Genomic DNA, 12,823 nt, shown 5'->3' on the forward strand with positions numbered 1-12,823 from the left:
GCCAACAGCAGGCTAATTGGTGAATCTACCTCCCGGTTGATTTCGGAAGCCTGTGTTTTTGCCACTAAACCGTCCTCCCTGTAAGCAACATGCCTGTTACCTGCCAGTGCCCACTACGTTACGGTCGATGTCACGATCCGTTGTACGTGCTGGTGGCCTTTTCTCTGTGCGGGTCGGTCAGGAAAGACTTGGATTTGCTGTGGTGACAACTTTAACTCATAACTCAGCATGACTGATGGTTATTTCTCAGTCACCCACATGCACCTGAGTGCCGGTGGCATGAGCCTACTCCACAGGTCACACTGCGGGGCCCAGGGCCACGGAGCCTCCCCCAATGCGGACCCTCACAGGGGCCACATGCGAGGGGGAGAGAGAGTGGAGCGTGGCACAGGCTTTTCAGTGACTTAGCCTGGAGCGACACGGGTCACGCGTCACATTTCATTGGCCAGAACTACTCCTAGGGGGTCTACCCAGCTGCGAGGTCTTGGGGAAACCCAGCCTCTTCCACGCAGGAAGAAGGGAAAACTGTGTGTTATGAATACTAGGACTGTCTACTGTCCTCCTGGCCTCACTTTATGTGCTGATTTGATTAGCCTCGGGAAGTCTGTTAGGTATATCCATTGATATAATTGAAAAAAAGAATTATTTCCAAATTATGTAAGGAAAAAACACGAAGCCAACACAGCAAATGACAAAATATGGAAGGAGTGGAGGGGAAGCCCCAAACCAACAAGTCGAAGGAATGAGGCAGGCGAGGGAAAGAAAGCCAAACAGAGCGAGATAAAAACAAGGATTAGACTGGAGCATACCAGCCGGAAGTACGCGAGGGCGGGGGGAGGGGAAATGGTATCGGCTCGGATAAACGGAAAAAAAAACAACTGTGACCCATGCTGTGGGAGTGAGTCACCCTAATCTAGTTAGTTGAACTCGGGGGAATTATGTCTGAGTCAAACACAGACAAAAGGCAGAGGGAGAAGAATTCGGAGATGTGTGAGTTTAGGCAGATTCACCACCAAGCGAGAAAGAATTTAAGTCAGTTCATTAAGGTGTTAATGAATTCTGGAAGGAGAGGAGACAGAGGGGATTCGCTTGCAGGGTCCCCACACGTGGTTCTCGGGGAAAGAGCCGTGGCAGGGACCACAGGAAGAAGAAGGGATTTAATCTCCCAAACCAAGGAGCCCACCCGCACCAAGTCCTCGTGAGCACAGGAGGACGGAGTCAGGGAAGATAGAGGAGAAATCCAAAAGATGTCGGCACGCACATTTTTCCCAGTGAATGAACAATATCTGCGATCCAGAATGAAATGGCGTTGTGGGTAGAAGATAAGTTATGGAACTGGATCCAAGAAGAGAAACCATCTCTAGAGTCTACTGACGGCAACAGACTTTGAGAAAGGCGTAGAGAGCTGTCCTCAGACCATGATTCAAATCCCGATGATTCCGAACATGGATTCTTTCAAAACTTCAATAGAAATAGGAACATTCTGTTAAAACTGTGCCTGCTCTAAGGAAAAGAAGGAAACCTTCCCAATTATTTTGTGTGGTGAGAATTACACCTGCCACTGGAATCTGACAAAGAGAAAATGCAATTGACAAAACCAAACTTGCCTGTGAACATTGCTGCAAAGGGTATAACATTACTCGCAACCTTGTTAATAATACATAAGATAGTTTTAAAATGTTTGCATTATGACCATGTGGAATCACCCTTAGAATAATGAGATGCTCGGCATTAGGAAGTAATTAATAGGATTAGCCGTATTCAGAAGTTGCAAGAGAAGTTGTATGATTTGAAATGAACTCTTTATTTATTTATTTTTTTACAGAGACAGAGAGAGAGAGTCAGAGAGAGGGACAGGTAGGGACAGACAGACAGGAACAGAGAGAGATGAGAAGCATCACTCATCAGTTTTTTTGTTGCAACACCTTAGTTGTTCATTGATTGCTTTCTCATATGTGCCTTGACTGTGGGCCTTCAGCAGACCGAGTGACCCCTTGCTCGAGCCAGCAACCTTGGGTCCAAGCTGGTGAGCTTTGCTCAAACCAGATGAGCCCGCGCTCAAGCTGGCGACTTCGGGGTCTCGAACCTGGGTCCTCCTCATCCCAGTCCGACGCTCTATCCACTGCGCCACCGCCTGGTCAGGTGAAGTTGTTCTGATTTGATCAACAGAAACTAAAGAAAGGATTTGCTAAAACCCAATACCTACTACTTTTTCAAAGCCAGGAACAAAATAGAAACAGGACAGTTTCTTTTATACTAAAACTACACTCTAGTTTAAAACAGCATTGTGTAATTATCAACATCAATGATGACATGCAACTCATCCTGGGTCAAATGTTTTCTAGTCAACTATAAAAGCACTGTACTGAAGTCAGGAACCCAAAATACAAAGATGCTTGGTGCCAACTGCATTATTTCATATTGTTGTACAAATGCCAACGCAGTTAGAGAAGGATATAAAATGTGAGCGAAACAGAAAGGAAGATGCGAATTCATGGATGTCTATAAACGATGTCATTGCCCGCCAAGCAATGCCAAGAAATTAACTGAAAAATCAATAGCAGCAGTGAGAGTCAATTGCCAAATTATCCACAAAATCAAAATAATTTGCACAATAATCTGAAAGTCCTAATAATAACCAGATAGAAAGAAAACGAAGGGGGAAAAAAAGAATGTCATTCACAATACATAAGAATGTAAATTTCCAAAGGAAAAAAAAAGCTTTAAATACATGTATAATGCTTATAAGTATATAGAAACTGCCAACTTTATGAAAAAGTATAAAAGAAGATTGGAAGAAAAAAGAGATATCCTCTATTCTTCATTCGAGAGGCTTTAAATTACAAAGCTGTTGATTCCACTAAATTCGTCTAAACATTCAGGGCAATCCCACCGGGATGTTTAGAACGTTTAGTAAGCGATTCTAAAGTTCATCTGGAAAATACCCAGATAAAGTTCATCTGAAATGTAGCACGTAACATGCTACGTAGTCATAAAGCAGTGTGGCCCCAGCCCCAGATGGGCAAATCAACAGAATGATCCAGATGTAAGAGATAAAGCCAAGTACAGGATAGTTTTGCCATAAAGTATATGGTAAAAATAGCATTGTAAATCAGTGGCAGATAGATTATTCAATACACAGCCTTGAGGTTAACTAGCCTAACAGGAAAATAATAATCTGTAATAGCATATACCTAAAACCTATGGATGTGACGTGCAAGGTTTCTTCCCATTCCTTCTTCACTCCCAGTATCCAAGGTGGCTCCACTCTCTTCCTCCGGCACTATTAGACAGTCTCCTAACAACTTTCCCCAACTGCAGTCTTCTTGTTAAGTTATAGTTAAATAAACAACAAAAGAAATTATTCAGAGTTTTAATGTCTGACCCATAATTTTAGTTATGGATATACTATAAGGGGACTATTTTAACCCTGTCTCGTCATTTAAATCAGTGGTCCCCAACCTTTTTTGGGCCATGGGCCAGTTTAATGTCAGAAAATATTTTCACGGACTGCCCTTTAGGGTGGGACGGATAAACATATCACGTGACAGAGACAAGCGTCAAGAGTGAGTCTTAGATGGATGTAACAGAGGAAATCTGGTCATTTTTTAAAAATAAAACATCATTCAGATGTAAATATAAATAAAACGGAAATAATGTAAGTTATTTATTCTTTCTCTGTGGATCGGTACCAAATGACCCATGGATCAGTACTGGTCCGCGGCCCAGGGATTGGGAACCACTGATTTAAATGATGTCAGACCTAGAACGGAGCTTTGGAATGTCAGGTACAAAGGTTTCTAGGTTAAAATCCAACCACTCCCTGATTAGTCACTGATCTCACCATCAGAAATAAATGGAGGTGTGGATAACACATACATAAAAATGGATGATACGCAAAAATTTCCTTGGGCTTGGAACAATTTACACGATATTTCTGGAAGTAGGTTTTTCATTGTAATAATCACACTTTATATAGGTTCCCATTAAAATTATTGCATTTCTGCAGCTTTGGACTGGTAGGTAGCTCAGCTGGTTAGAGCATCATCCGAAAAGCCAAGGTTGTGAGTTCAATCCTCGGTCAGGGCGCGTATACAGAGCAACCGATGAGTGCATAAATAAATGGACCAAGAAATCAGTGTTTCTCTCCCTCCCTCTTTTCCTCCCTCCCTCCCTCCCTTCCTCTCTTTCCAAAATCAATAAAAATAAAATAAAACATATTGCCTTTCTGGTGAGAGGCACAAACCTTGAACTCATAAGGCGTGGTCCTCTGACCAGCTATAGCGCCGTTTCCTGGGTTCTTGGACGGAATGCAGAATTCCAAGCAACACCTCAGACCGACTGAATTTTCACCAATTCCCCATGACACTCTTGAGAGCATAAGTATTTAAGCATGAAATAGTAAGTTTATTTAACTGAATTTCATCGAAGATTATCTTCTGGGGTAAGCCAAGCTCGGTCCATCTGAAATTTTTCTCTCCACAGCGCATGAAGTCACAGGGGGTGCTCAGCTCAGGGTGTCTTTTTCTACTCGTCTGTCTGTCTGTCTGTTGTCCTCTCTACCCCTTCGCCGAATGTACGAATCAATGTATAGCATAGATAGAAAGTTGTATATTTTCTTTTTTTCCTAGAAGAAACTGTATTTTGCTTTTAATCATTTCAAGCTACATCTCATTGCTAATCTGGACTACTTTCGTCTATTGACAATGCCACTTAAAAAAAAAATTTACCATGCAGAACGCTGTGCGGACATGATGTCATTGGAACGATGTGTTTCAGTATGTCAATGTGTTACTCCGTATGACATCGGTAATCTCCGTTGGCAACTAGGATTTCACAGTTTATGAATGACCTTTAAATGTAAGTGGTACAGATTGGAATTACGTGTCTTAAATTCCGAGAACACGCCTCTGAACTTGTCTGTTACACTTAAATATATATGCATATTTTCTCCCCCAGCAGGGACATTTTCTTTTTCATCCCATGTTTTCCCTACAAAGTCACCTTGGACAATAATTATGGGTGTGCGTTTGAGGCATCAGCATTTTCTAATCTTTCTCCTGTTGTCGCAGCAGGACACTGCTTATCGGTACCATGCATTTCATTTAAAAGCAGACGATCCCCTCAGGAAGATACAGCTTAGCCATATGTTGGTAGTCTAAAAAAAAAAAAAAAAAGACAAGTCATAAATAGAAAACATATTGTGAAAATAGAGTACTTACAATATTGTCCAAACTGCCATTATTTTGGGAGCTTGGGGGGAAAGTTCAACATAAACTGTAGATCAACTATTCTCTGGATTGCAGAGACACAGTGGTTTTTATTTCTGATAACCACGACTCTCGTTCATCCACGGGAGGATTTTCTCCGTGTGTTTTCTTAGACCCTGGGAGCGGGAGGAATCTCTTTCTGTTCCAAAGGGGAAACTTCAGGTTGGGCCATTCCCAGAGAGGGGGGCTTAGGAACTTCCTGCTCATGAGGCAGGTCTCCAAGCCATGGTGTCGGGGCGCCAGGTGAGCCCCAGGGGCAGACGGCACCCCACCCGGGCAGCCCACGTTTGGGGCCACATGGACAGTGGGACGTCCACGGCCGCAGCCCGCCTGCATCCGTGCATTCCTTCCTGCAGCAGCAACACACTGGACACTGGCAGCGTCCTGGGCATTGTTCCGGGCGCTCGCCACAAAGCAGCGAGGGGGGGGGGACACACGTCGTCAGCCCTCAAGGTGCAGTCCCTCGAGTGGGAGAAGACACACAAGAATAAATCGACCATCAACAAGACACGTAGACTATGAGGCCACGAGCGTGATGGGGAAAGCACCACGGACAGGCGCACGGCAGGGGTGGGGCGTCTCTGTAGAGGCGGGTCAGTCGCACCTGGAGAAGTGTGGGACACCGGGCTCAGAGCTCCTCTCTGCCCCTGAGGCGAATGCTGGCAAAACAAGAGGTGCAGTCAGAGCCCCGTGTTTCAGGGCTATCCCCCCCCCCATTTTTTTGTTTACTTATCCTTTCAGCACACTGAATTACCCCTATAGATAAGACGCACTCTTTCTAGAAAGATTTGGGGTCTAAAAACTGGGCGCGTCTTATACTGCGGTTGTAGTTTTTTTTTTTTACTTGCATTTCCCGCTTTTTTGCGCTTGTTCTTACGCTCATTGTTGAAGACAGTGATTCGTCATCAGACAGAGAGGAGGACAGGCTTATGGATGGGAGTTCTGACAGTGATGAGGAGTTGTATGAATTTTATGATGAATAAAACTGGAGTTCAATAACTTTATGTAATACACTTTTTTTTTTCCTTCAAATTTTAGGCCCCCAAATTAAGGTGCATCTTATACATGGGAGCATCTTATACATACACAGGGAAATACGGTATCTCTCTCTCTCAGTGTAAAATCCAGAGTCCTTGTTGTTGGGCCGGCCCGTGTCTGACAGTCCGGCTTCGACCCCCTCCGTTCTCCCAGCTCACTGAGCTCCAGCCACTGGGGCCTGCCCGCTGCCCCTGGACGCACCGGCCCCTGTGTGGGGGCCATTGCACAGCGGCTCCCTTTACCTGCAAGGCGCGGCCTCCAGGTATCTGCATAGTTGTTCTCTTATTTAGAAACATTTTAGGCATTTCCAGAGAAGCCTTCCTTAAACCCTCTTTACACCCCGTGGCTAAGAAAGTGCTCTCGCTCAGGGCCGCCAATCTGTTTTTATTTTTTTTTACTGGATCTCAATGTACTATTCATAAACAGAGACCAAGCACTGACAGCCTCTGACCGGACTGTCCCCGTGGGTCCTCCGCACCACGCAGGTAACACTTGGGCTGAGAGCCAAGCGACAGACAGATTCAGGGATGCTGAGATCGGGAGGCATGCTTCTGAGGTGAACGGAAATGGGTGCATCGAGCCTGGCAGGTCCTCGTGAGCCAGGTTAAGAGCAATGGAAAACCACCGAAGGATCCCAACCAGGGAAGGCCACGAGCGGAGCCACCTGTTTTAAAGCTCCTCCCGGCTCTTTTGTCTACAGTGGGGTTAGGTGAGTGGAGGGCAGGTCAGACAGGGGCAGGAGGCTCTGTCAGCACTAGGCCTGACAGCTTCCTAGCTCGGGGTATTTTATATTACATCCACATCAAATGGCAGAGGACCAAAGGCAGGCTGGAATGGAACGCTGGCGGTGGGGACGTTCAGAAGTATCTAAGTCCAAGGCTGCGGAGGTGGACAGGTGGGCAGCTACGTTAAAACAAAGCGGAGCAGGTGCTGTTTTACCTGGAGGCTTGAAGAAGAGGGGCGTGTCTAGAACGACCGCTGGGATCCCCGATTGGTGCATTCCGAGGGCGATGGTGCCCTTCACTGGGACGGAGTATTCTGTGATGTCACGTTAGTTTCTAAATCAATATGTTATCCTTGTCCCTGCACCGTCACCTTGGAAAGTCAGACCAGGGTTTGACGACCACAAGTGTCGCTTTGATTTTGAGTACTTTCTGTTTGGGACACAGTTGTTGCAATTGAAGCCAGACACATTTCTCTATACACAGAAACTCTTCTGTCTTTCTTTTTTCTTTTTTTTTCTTTTAAATACGTAGTTGACACACTTCTTTGATATGCTCAGCAAGTTAAGCTTATTAATTAGCCTGACAAGAGCGTATTTATCAATATGTCTTCTTAGCTACTCATTGTGATGGATGAAGAGTAATTCTGTGTGTCTCAGATCTAATCTGCGTTCTCACTTCGCCATCCTTTGGCGAGCAGGGAGGGGCCTGACTCGGCGAGCTGTGCGTGTTTCCAGCGCTCCCACATTGATTCCAGGTGACGAACATATAACAACGCAGAGATACACTCTTCCCACCTCCCTCTTTCAGACAGCTAGCCAGCCAGATGATAGATAGACAGACAGACAGACAGACATGGACACACAGAAAGAATTTCTTTTAGTTGCAAGCAACTACTTTGTCATTTTTGAAAAAAAAACAAACCTGCAAACTTTTTTTGCGTATGTGACAGAGACAGAGAGAGGGGCAGATAGGAGCAGACAGACAGTGAGGAAAAGAGATGAGAAGCATCAGTTCTTCCTTGCGGCACCTTAGTTGTTCATTGATTGCTTTCTCATATGTGCCCTGACTGGGGAGCTACAGCAGACTGAGTGACCTCTTGCTCAAACCCAGTGACCTTGGGTCCAAGCTGGTGAGCTTTTGCTCAAACCAGATGAGCCCACGCTCAAGCCGGCGACCCAAGGTCTTGAACCCGGGTCCTCCGCATCCCAGTCTGATGCTATAGCCACTGAGCCACCGCCTGGTCAGGCTCAACCTTTCTCTTTGGATAGAAGCAGGTAGGAAAGATTATATCTCCTGGGCCGGAGTCCTTTTATGCATCCATCTGTAGTGAAAACTACCTCGTCTGGGAAGGCGTGACCTTAGAAAACTAGAAGAAGAAAAAAAAGATTCAATAATATTTTATTAAAACACTATAAAGCCTGACCTGTGGTGGCGCAGTGGGTAAAAGCATTGACCTGGAATGCTGAGGTTGCCAGTTCAAAACCCCGGGCTTGCCTGGTCAAGGCACATATGGGAGTTGATGCTTTCTGTTCCTCCCTCCCTTCTCTCTCTTGGCCTCTCTCTCTGTCCCCGCTCTCTCTAAAATGAATAAATAAAATCTTGAAAAAAAAAAAGATCCTATAGATAAATTGTAAGCTTATCATTAAATGATTTTAAAAAAAACTATAAAAACATTATCTGTTTAAGAAAAACACAGCAGGAGCCAATCATGTTTTGAAAGCCTATTAGTACTCGCAGTGTTTGGTTTGAACGCATCGTGGACACAATCATCAGGACATGGGAGCCTTAGCTACCGCCCTGAGGGACACGCATGTAGTTATTCCACCTCCCAGGAGGACGGCCTTTCTACACCATCGCCCCTCTGGTCTGTACTCACCTGACCGCCTGACGGTTTGCACAGGGGAACCACGACAGGGTTCTCTCGTTGTTGCTTCTTCTATTCTCACGTAGATCTGGTTGAGTACAAAAGCTTTTTGATCCAGGACGGGCTTCAATGTCACCCAGACCCAACCCTGTGACCTTGTAAAGGGCCGGGTTCACGGGAAGCAGTCGTGAAAGACACGACCTTGGACGCGGTTTTTAAAAACTGCAGGTAATTCTGCCTGTCCCAGAGCAAAGAGTTGTCTCCGTCGCCTTCCATCCTAGAAGAGGCGGCCGAAGGTCTCAGGAGTGGTGGCGACCCACCGCCCGCTGGCGTTCGTCCGGCCACCTCCTCTTACGACGTTTGCCGCCGAGACTTCTGTGTTACCGGAAGCCACACTTCCCCCCAAAACTGCCGTTCCCCAAATTTCACTAAAATGACCCAATGACTGCCTGAGTTTTCTGTCGCTCTTGCCAAACTGCTGTCCCCCTCTCTCTCTTTCTCTCTCTCTCTCTCTCCAGTTTCCCTTTTAAGACACTTAACAGCAGCAGACATTCCATTTCTAGCCCTAGTTTGCTGTCTAGCGGTTCTTTGGGAAGAGGCAGTCAGCGCGCTGGGGTCCCCACAGTCTTTCTTCGTAAGGAACCACCGTAGACCGTGTAGGTACCCACGTGGGTATGGGAGGGGGAGGGGCGCGGCCGGACGAATCCGGACAGAGCCTGGCAGGGCTCTGCACACTTCCGTTTCTGCATTTTCCATGGAAGATCTAACCATGGAAATGAATCCATGTTCCAGTGAACGACGAAGCCGAACCTCGATGAAAAACGCAGCTGGAAATACAGAATATAGTTTCAGTTCTTTGTGTGCCTCGGGAGCAGCAGAGACCAGCATGATAGTGAATTATCTTCAGGCCATAGTCTCTGCGTGTCACCGGGTCTATTTATTTGTCTTAGAGAGTTCTGGGTAGAAGGAAAGAAGAGGATAGAATGAGGGTCAGAAGATAGGAGTTAAACCTATTCATTTAAATTTTCATTGCGTTTTAGTTTTTTTTTTTAAACATGCAAATTTAACATCATATAAATGTGTGTGTATAAAGAGAGAGAGAGAGAGAGAAATAATCAATATAAATTCTTGATTTATTAAACTAGGTTGTTCTACTCACATGCTCTTCCCCCCACATTGTTTTAATGAATATTTACAAGTAAACGTTCCCAGATTAAAAATAATCATTTTGTAGTATTTTGGCTTTTTTTTTTCCTTTTTTCATTTTAAGCAACAAATTTATTTAAATGCCAAGACACTTGAGTTGAAGGGAAAACTATCTGGGATTCATTTCTCTCAGAGTGATTTATCCCTGCTTAACGGCAACTAGCCCTACATGTCCTAGCTACGTAAAAAAAAAAAAAGAAAAAGATAAAACTGTTTTTGGCTTTACAATGACAAATGAAAATTCTCCAAATGAAGAAGGCATGCAAGGATTTTTATGTGGTTTTTTTTTGTTAAATAGTGAGAGAGCCAAGTAACTTAGTAGAATACAAAGGTAAGAAGTGTTGTGTGAGCCTGTGAGCCTGCCCCTAGTGGAGAAAGGCGGTATAGCTACAGAGTATTTTCCCCACCCCATCTCTCCACTGGTCCTTTAGTTTTAAAAAAAATGCAAAAGCTCGTGCCCATACATCAGCAGCTGTATGTACAATAAAGGAACGGGGCAGGGGAAAATCAAAGAACAGAGAGAACCACATGGTGGCAGTCAGGATGCGGAGGGACCAAATTGCAGCTCTCCAACTGAGGATGTCTGCTTGGGCTGGAGGAGCAGGGTCCCCGGGTAAAGGAGCAGGTCCCCGTCTTAGTGGAAACCCCCGTCTGCTGCTGGAACTGACCAGGGGTAGCTTCACCCTCCATGCTCAGCTGTGCTCGCCTGATTCATTGATTGGCTGCCCGTCAAGTCGGAACCTGATCTGCCCCCTTGGCAGACCCTGCTGTTCACAACAGGCTTTCATTCCTTCACTACGTGTGTGTGTCTGCTTCCTTAGTCGCCAGCTGCACCGCAGAGCCACCCTGCCCGCCGATGGTTCTTCCCCATCCAGACTCCTTCCGCGGGCTTTTCCTTGCCCACGGCGAACACCAGAGTCTCCTTAGCGGCCCCGTCACATCACCAGAGGCTCCAGGTCCGCTCCGAACACGCAGGCAGCCGCAGGAGCCTGTGGCCTATTTCTGAGACCACATTGTAGATTTGGCGTAGAACACAACAGTCAAACGTTTTATACCAGTTCCTTATTGCTACTTCTTTCTACAGCTCCTAGGTTTTTTTCCAAAAGGGCAGGACGCATGTATTTTCACCTCTGCTTTTCAGGCGATAGTTCCTGCATGTGTTCAGGGAGAGAAGCAGAGAGCTTTTCCTAAACATTATCATTCTTTTTACCTTGTTGGCTTTTAAAAAAAAAAGCAAACAAAAAACCAAAAAAGTATCTTCTACTTATATTATCTTTCCCCACCTCTCTGTTCTTCGTAGTCATGGGCTCTCCCATCTCCACCTGAAACAAAACCTCATCTAGGATGGCTTCACGGACACCTGCCCGCACAGCCTCGGTCTCTCCCCTGTGCTGCTGAATGCCTCCCTCTAAGTCTCCATCCTGTCCCTTACCAGCTTCTACTGCGCATGTGTTTATCAATATTCCTAGACCTACCATGTTAGGCTTCTTTGACAGAGAGTCTGTGATGCTTTAATATTCATTATTTTTACCTTGTGTATTTCCTGATATATAACAGGGTTTTAAATATGTGCTCGAGAAAGAATCAATGCAAAAAAAATGCAGTTGTTTTTGCTTTGTAATAATTATTATAATGGAAAGTAAATAAATCTCTTTCTTTGTGTGTGTGTAACTTATTTCTCTCTCTCTCTCTCTCTCTCTCTCTCTTTTTTTAAATGAATGCCGCCTGCATTTCTGAGTGAACTGCACAGCCAGGGACCTTGACAGTCTTGTTTACCATTATATTCTTAGGGTCTGGCACAGAAAGCTCATTAATAAATATTTATTGAATAAGTTAGTATTCCTTATCATAAATTAATACTATTATTAATATTACATGAGACCATAGCACAGGCTCATGTTAAAGGTTTGCGTAGAGACATCGTTATGTAAATGATCGGTAGATATTTCAGGAAAAGAGACAATGCCATTTCATGATGTTGTGAGGATTCAAATAAATTTCTTATTTTAAAAGTCATCAAGAGACTGCGACCACAGGAAAAACTGTCTTTCAGCAAAGAAATGTCTTTATTTTGCTCCGAGTCAAAAATATGCTGGGAACTCTACCGTGAAACATTTATATGGTGCAGATAAATAGGCTGTTAGCAACAGAAACGGCAGCCAGCTGGTTTACTCGTCAACAGCAATTTATTAACATGACCCGTAGATAAGATAACGTATAAAATGAGTCATAATTCTGCTCGATTTTCATTTCAAGGGTCACTTCCAGAAGGAACCTTGCCATCACTGCATTTAAGAGTTTCCTTATTAAATATTTACAGTGTTTTTTCTTTCTTTTATTTTTTAATAAAGAAGTGTCTGCTAACTGCTCCAGAATTTTAAAAATGACATTCCAGGGGAATGTATTCTGAGCAACACAAGTTTTGAAGGGAAAATAATTCTGAAAGTATAGAGAAGGTACAGGCTTTCCATGAACCTGGTGGAAAAGGGACGGTTGCTGTTATTGAGTGGTGAATAACGGAACCATCAGTAGATCGCTGTGGCTAATATGTTATAGGCACGTTGTACTTGACATACGATCATATATACCTTACATTCGTGTAAATAGTTGCTACTGGAGAGCCTCATAATAACCTTTCGGTAAACATTTCATTTAAAAGCAAATCTTTCTAGCTCCTATTCAGAGTAAATTTGAAAACAAAAATGATAAACCCTTTTTTT

Source organism: Saccopteryx bilineata, chromosome 11 (genome assembly GCF_036850765.1).
Source record: "Saccopteryx bilineata isolate mSacBil1 chromosome 11, mSacBil1_pri_phased_curated, whole genome shotgun sequence".
Lineage (NCBI taxonomy): Eukaryota > Metazoa > Chordata > Mammalia > Chiroptera > Emballonuridae > Saccopteryx > Saccopteryx bilineata.